Consider the following 9,935-nt stretch of genomic DNA (forward strand, 5'->3'; position numbering starts at 1 on the left):
GGGAAATGCAACATTGTTGCACACATCCTTACAACAATAATTATATAGGTATGCGACACACGACAAAGGGTCATCAGAAACTTGACTGAAATAGTTTTCTTGTAAGAAAACTAATGATAAAGTGTTCTTTTCTTATTATATTTGTTTGACTTTATGAACACAGTATTATTTCATATGATGAACACAATGTATCTAAACAATTGTAATAATATAAACACAGACATTTCTTCGCTCTGTCTCTCCTTTTTTAGTCAATTATCAAGGTACTTTTTATTCTCTTGTGGACGTTGGTAGCGAGGTTATCATTGATATCTTTTCGAAGATTATAAATAATCAGGGTTAAAATCTACTTAATTGGAAATTTTCTAACCATTTAGTTTTAAAAGACAATAAATATTAACTCACAAATTTTTCAATATATATTTATGACATAGACGTCCATTTAAAAGCTGGAACTTTCTCTTTTAATCCAGGTAAAAAGCTTGAGTAAGGAGCATACTGTAATAACTAATACGCAAACAGTAAATGTTAACAGGAGTAGTAGAAGTGTCCGACTTTTGTATTTACTGGAATATATTGTTCGAAACAGGTAAAGCACTTCACTATTTATTATAGTTAGCAATAAATAAGCTTTAGGAATAAATCATTCGCTGCATTTAAACGTACATGCACTTCATGATTGTCACATTAGTTTGCTGGCCTGTCCTGTGTTACAATATAACTAATAAAATCTTTTAAGAATTTTCTTGTCAATTTAATTGTCTTCTTCCCAACTCTACACAGACATTCTGCAAAATTCTGTTTTCCTACCAGCAACTCGAACTATAGTCAAATAATTCTATAGTTGTTAAAAGCATCTCCTCGTGAAGGCATCTTCCCCTGTTTGTGAACTAAAGTTTCCACATCAGTTTAGTCGTGTCTGTTTAATTTTAACAGCTTTAGGGATCTTCGTCTACATGTACTGATTTACTAGCCGGTATGTACATGAACATATGTGCTTAAATAATTTCTTTCTATTTTTGTCTCGTTAATTCCATTTTAACAAGAAGTCTCTCTGTTTATTTATTCCACCTATCCCGACATCCATTTTTTTTTTCATCCTCTCAAAGACGTGTCAGGTGCCTTTGTGTATGCATCTGTGTATGCATATGTGTTCTTTGGAGTATTATCGCTAAAATTTGCAACACCTTTAGGAGTAAATATATTGATTGTTTGCGTCTTTATTACCTTTCAGAATAAATATTTGTTGTTTATTCAAACAAAATAATTAGGAACAGTGGTTGTGGCAGCGATAGAAAGAGCGATAGTTTGGCTATGGACAGAACAGACTAATAATGGTCAAATATCATTTTCTGTGGTCTAATTGACTATGACAAAATATGTACAAACATGTTCCTCTCTTTACTCAGATATACTGCGTGAGTGATCGACTTCCACTTTGTACGAAGTGAACAGCTCAAAGCCACGTAATGAAACAACCGATTGGAAACATGTGCAACAAAGCAAATCACTAAAACCTAAACTCAAAGAATCGTTAAGGGAGGTTTTTAAAAAGATTAAATTAAAAATCATACTTATTTTCCTCTACTTACTTGTAAGACAGGTATTGAGTCCTTTTATTTCCCCTTAAAGTGCCCTATTGATAAAAAGAGCAAACGGCTTAAAGGGCCTACAATAAATTTCATTAAAATGTGTATTTTACATTTTAAATGAGAAAAGATAATGTAGGACTATAGATGACCTGCCCCGTAAATCACCTGATATATAGTTTTATCCTGAACAGTAAAACGAAGGTATAACAGACTCAATATATTTATTAATTAACTTAAAAAATTATGAACTTTGTAATCACAAAAGGTTCAATATCATGTGTGATTTAAAATTGTAATCGTACATACAACCTTGATGAATATATGAAGGTTGAGTAACATGAAGTAATCTCATACAAGAATGAAAAATGCAGACGAAAAATGACAGAAACGGAAACTCACATTCACTACAAAATAATCATCTATTATCGTCTAAACAGAAAACAGACTCATGCAATATCTTGCAGTTCAATAACTCCCAGTCCAGTGCATTCCACGGCGACCCGACGACGCAAACCTCAAACCCAGCGGGATGTTCGAAGTCACAAACTAAAAGATAATTAAGCTCATCGCTTTCTAATTATTTCAAGAGACATCTTACAAAAGATGACTGAAAGGCAACGGAACGACTGGCAACATTATTGCAGAGTGCCATTTGCTCGGCATAGCTGGCGAAGTTGGCAAAGTATTTGGAAGCAATCACCAAAATGGCGGCCACCAAATAGTTCCACTCGTCCGAAAACTTAGGCGCTGCCCGGCGCCCGTGATTATCGGGACGAGGGTAACAAGCAAACAGCGAAAAGCTAGCGATTAGTCATGAGTTTAATATTGTTCTGGTGCTGACCGAGGAAGGCAGGAGACAACGAGACGAAACTCGAGGCCCACGAACGAATTCGAACACAATTTTCAGAGAAGACGCGATAGAGGGCAGTGAAGTCTCTGTGTTCCTCGGCTGCGTCTGTGATGGCAAGCCGATACTCAACTGATAGGGTGTGTGGACCGAGACAGGGAAAATGGCCTGAGCCAAATTTATCAGAATGCTTCTCTCGATGGACGGCACGACCGCCAGACGCTGTATCTTCGAGAAAACGCTATGCACACCAGATTAGCTCTCACCCTCGTTTTGTTCTGATGAGTCCGAGAGAAGAGAACTGGTTATAGGTTAGGAGCAAGAGGGCGTAGGATCAACTCAAGGGGAGGGTTGACATTCAATAGATGCATTTGAAGAAGATTAAAAAGTGAGAAAAACTGTTATATAAATAACATGTTACGGTGCACACGGAAACAAAATTTTATTTGGTGGTAAATAAGAAAGTCCCGCTCGTGAAGATTTAAGGCAAGAAAAACATTTTTCGGGGTGTTAATGCAAAAAATTGTCATTGTCATTGTAAAATAGAAGTCCACATAAATAAAGAAACAAAAATCAGCATAGAAACCAGTAAACAACATCGACAAAAATAATCGTTCGCAATAAAATATAACAAAAAATAACAGTTTAATAATATCTGCTTTTTCGAAAGCAAGTGTGATAAATTACAAAAGGTCTGGCTTGATTTTTTTAAAAAACAAACTTCTTTGAAAAAGGTTAGCACATCTTCATTCTATTGGTAATTCTCTATCTAATGGGCTTATATTCACACACACACACACCTGCATCATCCTTGAAAAGGTTTTGTCTCCGAAACATTAAAAAAAAATTTCCGCTCAGGTCCATCACACCTCAGAAAAATAGAGAAGAAATATTTGGAGGAAATGTGTTTGCATGAGCGTTTGTGTGTGTGTGTTGGCAGAGGAGAGGAGGTAGGGGACCAGCGGCGGAAATTGTAGCGACACTGTGACGCATGCTGAAAACATTTGGAATGTTAACCGATATCCGCAGAAGTGACCACACATAACACACGTGCCTCGATGACTACCATGTTGCCGGACAGAGCCATACCTTCACTGGCTGCTCTACCTGTCCGCTCTACCTGTCCGCGGCGCATTCCAGCTTCATTCCGTGCGTTGGTGAGATCAAAGCGGTCACGCCTCGCTACAATATCCAAGATGTTCAGTATCCAAGCTCCCAGGGGAGAGGTGGAGCAGAAACATCGCTATTCGTACACAACGACGATTACGAACTCTATTAATTACAACGAAAATGTAAAATAAATATTATTGCTGCAACTAAGGTGTACATGTTTAATTACAGTTTCATTCTGGTGCGAAAAGACGCGTGTAAAACCAGAGGGAAAATAATTTGAAGAATATAAAGTCTACCTCCAGTAGCAAGAAACCCAGAAATATTTTATTGGGTGTTTTTCTTTTTACACCAATGTGTGAGCTATTTGTGATGTTTATATGTTTGTTTATGTTATATCCGTGTCTACTTAAATATTCTCGTCCTATTTTTTTTATACTCATGCAAAGTCAGATTCCAAGAGTCGATAATATTGAAAAAATAATATAAAGTTATTTTGCCTTTCTAGATTTGCATTCAACTGTAATAATTTCAAGTTTTTTGTTATTTCTGTCTATAAATTATTTTATTAATATTTTTGTCCTTTTATTTATTCTTTCCTCTTTATCTTTTTATTTTACTAGTTTTTAATTCATAATGATTCGGAAGATACAATAAAAATAGTACAAATTCATCTTTTCCTGTAACTGTTCTTTCTTTTCCTCAGTCAGCGGTAGCTATTCGTCATTTTCGTCTTCACTGTCATTTATTTAATAACGTTCCTTCACTTGTGGTTTGGGCTAACCACGATGGATGCTGCAGAATGTGAAGCACCCGGGTTATCAAAACAGTGACCCTTCAAGCTACTGTTCCTACGCCCTTGCCTCGATTTTCTGTGAGGGCTTTTATAAAATGGACATCAAAAGGCGCAGGTTTCTCTCGTTCCCTTGATTTCTTCTTCTTTCTTTTTAGTTGTCATTGTCATTGTTGTTGATGATGTTATATAAACGTTCCAAAATTATTAGTTTTCTGTTCAGGTTTAAGTATGTTAGTAAATGCAAACTACACTTGACTTGTTGATTTTTGGAATTTTGTGCTTTTCTTTCAAAATGACAATGTAGCACAGACACAAGCAATGACAGTTTAAGAGTTGCAATTTACTAAATTTAATACAAAGAACTGTTTTCCATAATTCGACATTTTTGTGTGTCCACATTTTTCAATAGATGACACACACACACACACACACACACACATGTAGAATATATACATGCATGTGACTGAAACCATCACTCATCAGAGTAAAATTCTAACAATCAAATATAACCTTACTGCACACAACCATTTTTTATTTTTTATTACTATTATTAAACATGCACGCTGACCCACACTTTCAGATTTTCACTTACTAGAAGAATAAGCATTTTCATTTTAAAACTTTCCATAAAGGTAAAAGTAGAAATAGAAAACCAACATTTAAAAAAGTATTTGAGATATTCTGACAAATATTGATAGGCAACATCATAATGTGAGTGGACACAATGCATGCCCCTGGAGCTAAACTGGAACAAGTCTGTTAATTAAATACAGCTTCAGTAGCCTCACCTCTTTCTGATAAAATCGTAATTCCACCTTGTCGTCTTGGGGAAGCTTTTGAAAACTAAGTGTGAAACACCTTTGTTGCTCTGGGGCCGGCGCTGAACTTAATGAAGTCCGCCTCCTGATAGCAAGCAAGTTAATTTCGTCTCACCTCTTCACATCTCGCCACCTGTACGGGTATGGCCTGAAAAGAAGCAGCTCACTGAAATAAGGAGAATTTTGTCACACTTGGAGTCCATCGTGTTCAGTGTTATAACAAGTTGATAACTTTGGAGCACCTGTGGTTCTTGGTTGTCTTTCCGTTGAATCCGAGCGCAGAAAATATAAGTATGGATATTATTAAACTTGAGTAAAAGAAAATTACTTAGCTAAAGAAAGTTTTACAATTTGATTGCTTTGTTCACTTTTCATTTTTTTATTTAATGTGCTAGGTGGCTACAGTCTTCAGATTTTCATTTACTTGAAAAATATGCAAAGTCACATATTAAAGTTTTCATATTAAGGTCAAAGTGAAGAATGAAAGTATTCCGTGAATTTCCCGAAAATAACTTTTAAATTTTTACAACAATTCGAAGAAAACCGAACACAGAAATATTTGGGGTGGGGTGGAAATCAAAACATCTCTTGTGTTAAGTCCTTCAAAGCAATCAGATACGAGTTTTCAAAATGCAAAAGCAGATTTGAAATTCTAGCTGTCAAAATATCTATTTACCAATTACAGAAAAAAAATCGTTTCACCTAGCAAAACAGAAGAAAGTTTAAAATGTCAGTGTACAATGCACAAAGACCTCTTTTGCAGAAAAATTATACAGGAATAACAATGTTTATTTGTATGCTTGGGTGAGCTTTGAAAATGAAATTACACAGACTGCGGAGAATAGCGAAGAACGGATTTCAGCACTCCAGAAATCACCATCGCAAGCGAAAAACACATTCTAGTCAAGGAAAAGATTTAAAGGCTTATTTTTTCAAATCCGTTTATGCATATATCAGTCCAAAATAACAGTCCTGGATAAAAAGATTGCACTATCTTGACATTTACTAATATGTACTGTTTATTTCTGACTGTAAATTATTCTTCTTTCCTTCTTTATACAGTTTTAAATTAGGCAGTTTCTAATTACAAAATATCCCGGAGCTTTGCAATTTTGTAACAAAAGACATTCATGCTTCTGTATTGAAATTTTTCATGCCTAGAATGTTAATAATAATAATATTTATAATGTGGCCTCTAAAATCTTCTCCAAATCCCTGATTTTAAAGCGAGTTTTCTAACTGCAAGTAAAAATATGTGTAGAACACACAGTCTATTTAATATATATATACACACACACATGACTCGAACTCGTTAACACATAAACGTTATGCTAAATTTTCTTGTTTATTCGCGAAAAATTGTAAGAAATGTTTCTCAGCAAAATTTGTTTTCAGCATTGTGCATTTTCCAGGTAAAAATTTTGCGCTCGCTCTCATTTTTCTTTCTCTCATCACCTTTAGCTGTTCTCTTATAATTGCTTCTTATGAATGCAAAAATGAACAAAAAATTAAATTTCCCTGAAAAAGATAGGTTCCACATTTTCACTCGAAAATTAAAAAAAGACAGAAAAAAGTTTTCCAAACCATTTTTAGTTGCTAGTAAAAAAATATATCATATGAAAGGCTAGAGTTAATTTCTTATGTTGATTTATTTTTAGTTAATTTATACGGAATTTAGTTACATTCATAATAAATGTTAAAGCTTGAAAAACTGGACAAAACAGAATTGCTGCGGATTTCTTTTTCTTTTGTTAATGTATCAGAGACGGAGAGTTCATTTCCCAAATTAATTTACCCTTTAGTTACATTTACTTTTGATGTTTACGTTCGAACACAGAATTTACACATTTCTTCTTGCTTTCGGCAAGAGATGTTTGAGCGAAAGAACTTGTCAAATGTGGAGTTGAAGACAAATGAACTACCCCACCAGTGCTATTACTGATAATCAGCAACAAAGAGCTTAGACGCACCCTCTTCATGAGAGTTGCTCTGTAAACAAATCACGTATCATTGTCACTGTGCAAATTAGTCACCTGAGGGCTGAATCAGTCTCAACTCCATTTGTGCTTTTTCCGCATTCTTGGCCAAGGATTCATAGTCGGACTTTACCCTGCCAGAAAGCTGAGGGGTACTACAAACGTGACTGGAACAAAATAATAAACCTATTTTTTTTATTGATGTATCAATTCATGTATGGATAGATGGATGGACTGACTGGTCTAAGAAATAATGAGAAAAAGAAAGATTATTCACATACTAACCAAACTGTCATCAAGGACACCTCTACCCCAGTTAAACAAAGTCTACCAAGAGTACATAAGCTGCATCACACAAAATGTCGGAATAGCACAAGTGTACAGAGTCTTGGAAAACATCAGCGAACGGTGAGTACTACTCACGTGGGGACCAAATACCTCCGCTAGCAACTGGTGTGAAAAGCCCGATCGACGTGGTTGCAAAGAGTGTGGTGAACAGTAAGTTTGACCATGTTACCGACATTTTTTCAGTAATACCGAACTGCTATCAATTGAGTGTGAAGCCTATTTGGGTCCAGTTAAGACATTAGAAAACAAAAAATTCTTCTGGCATACTTCTCTAAACATCAGAGTGATGTCTGTTAGTGAACAACTGCACAATGTCAAAATGGTCGATTTCCCCTTTGAAACGATTTGTCTCTAAATATGTTTGCCACTGTTCGGTTTGATTGAGTTTTCCTTTTTATTTAAATTAGTATCTATTAATGTCTATATAAACTACAAACAGACACATACATATTACACACCTAGAGCACACATACCATACATTTTGTTTACTTTTGACAAGACACAGAGAGATGACTGGTAGAATTCTTCTTCGTTGGACAATGCATCTTCCTGACAGCCGAAACGTACTGCTGCGGGAGATTTCGAAGTTGCTACACGTTAGGTCCGTTCGACCATTGGGAGTCACGAACCTTTTCACTAACCGGGACGTGTGGGGTCCGAGTGGGTTGTTGTGGCAAATGGAAAATGTTCCAGTATGTCCAGAACGTCTGGTGTTTAACCAGCTTAGGAAAACATCGGGGTGCGTCAGGACACCAGACTCAGGGCTGTTCCCACATTATTAACCCAACCCGCTTGGCATGTACGTGGTTCGAGTTCCACATCCCAGCTCTCCAGGTCCCTAGCCCCTAAGACGAGTATTTACCGACGACCCTCACGTCAATCACAAATCGGGACTACAAAATTCCCCGACGATAAGAGACCTACTTTTTTGTTTGTTTCAAACGATTCGGGTGTGAGAAAGGTTTGTTCATACGGCTACGGAGGACTCTTTATCGTAGACATGGCCAGCAGACTGAGACCTCATATCGAAGGGCCCTAGCTTGTGGATTGTAAATGTCCATAGCCTTGTTTCTCGGCACTGTCGTTGTTTCAGGGGCCTTGTTGTAGAAACCATGTCGATCTCTGCCCGACAACATTCGAAACGTTTTAAGCTGGCGCCGAGATAAAGAGAGATAATGGCTCGATGGGGATCGTCAGAGACGGTTGTGCTTTGAAATTCTAGATGCTGCCAATGTGTGGCTTTTAAGCTTGTCGGCAATGCCATTAGCATCCGTTAGAAACTTCTCATTTTAAATACAGAACCATATTAGGACACTTTCGCTCTGTGATTTGTTTTGAAGCTAATACCGTTTGTCCAGACTTCTGTTGACTCTGTCTCACGATTTGCATGTCCCCCGACATGGCGGACTGATAAAAACTGGAAGATTATACAGCCCCTTTTCATCGAAAATTCTAGTCTTGTTGTGCTTCTCCTATTCATAGGCATCTGTTTGGAGGGGAATAACATTTTGCTTTACCTAATCATAGGAAAAAAATTGCTAGATACTTAAGAAAAATAATTACGAGATAAACGGAAGCTAAAAATATTTCAAGACAATATTGTCAATAACTTATCTACTTGCTTTATTTACTTCAAACGGGATTGCTGTAATTACTTCGATTACTTTTGTAACCAACGGAAATATTCTTGGTCATTGACAGAATTGCTTCTGCTTTCGCACTCTTCAACTCTACCACAGTGCGATCTACTCAGCTGTTACCCTTGGTGGGCGGTCTGCCCTCACGCACCGCCCACACCACGCGTGTCTCCGTTACTGACTTCTGTCTTTTCGACTTAATTTATATCTTTCCTGTAATGCTCTTCACTATTCGTCCACCACCTGGCTCATGCACACAGTTTAACTTTTTTTTTTTAACTGATAAAGGCTGGTTAGGGGGTGGGATCGTCCATCCATGACGACGTTGGAGATGACAGCTCACGTAAGGCTGTTAAAACGGTAAAGTGTTGGAACATTCCTTTTATGTTCACATGGGATTGGTGCCCAAAATTGTCATCAAGTATTCAGCGCCTTAAACATTGAACTGAATGACTTTCATGGAGGTTTTATGCTGCACCCTCATGACGTCATCATGAACAACAAAAAAAAGAAGATAACGAGATTACCAATAACACCCAGCAATGAGAAAGCAATGGGCAGGCCATGTGGTTGTGGTGGTGGTAGCTGAAGTGTGAATAATCCACTTACAGCTGCAAAGTCTGCAAGAAAGTTTCCCTCCGAGTGCTGAGACCTCGCACACCCTCCCGCTCTCTCCTCCCCCGCCTGAGACGGGGAACGGATCCACCCAGCTCGAGACGACCACGACCACAGGCAGAGACAAACCCCGTTTCCGATATTCGTCGTCAAGCTTAGAGAGGATATACACAGCACCCAACTTTACACTTCTCTT

This window comes from Pomacea canaliculata, linkage group LG1, assembly GCF_003073045.1.
Source record: "Pomacea canaliculata isolate SZHN2017 linkage group LG1, ASM307304v1, whole genome shotgun sequence".
Taxonomy (NCBI): Eukaryota; Metazoa; Mollusca; class Gastropoda; order Architaenioglossa; family Ampullariidae; genus Pomacea; species Pomacea canaliculata.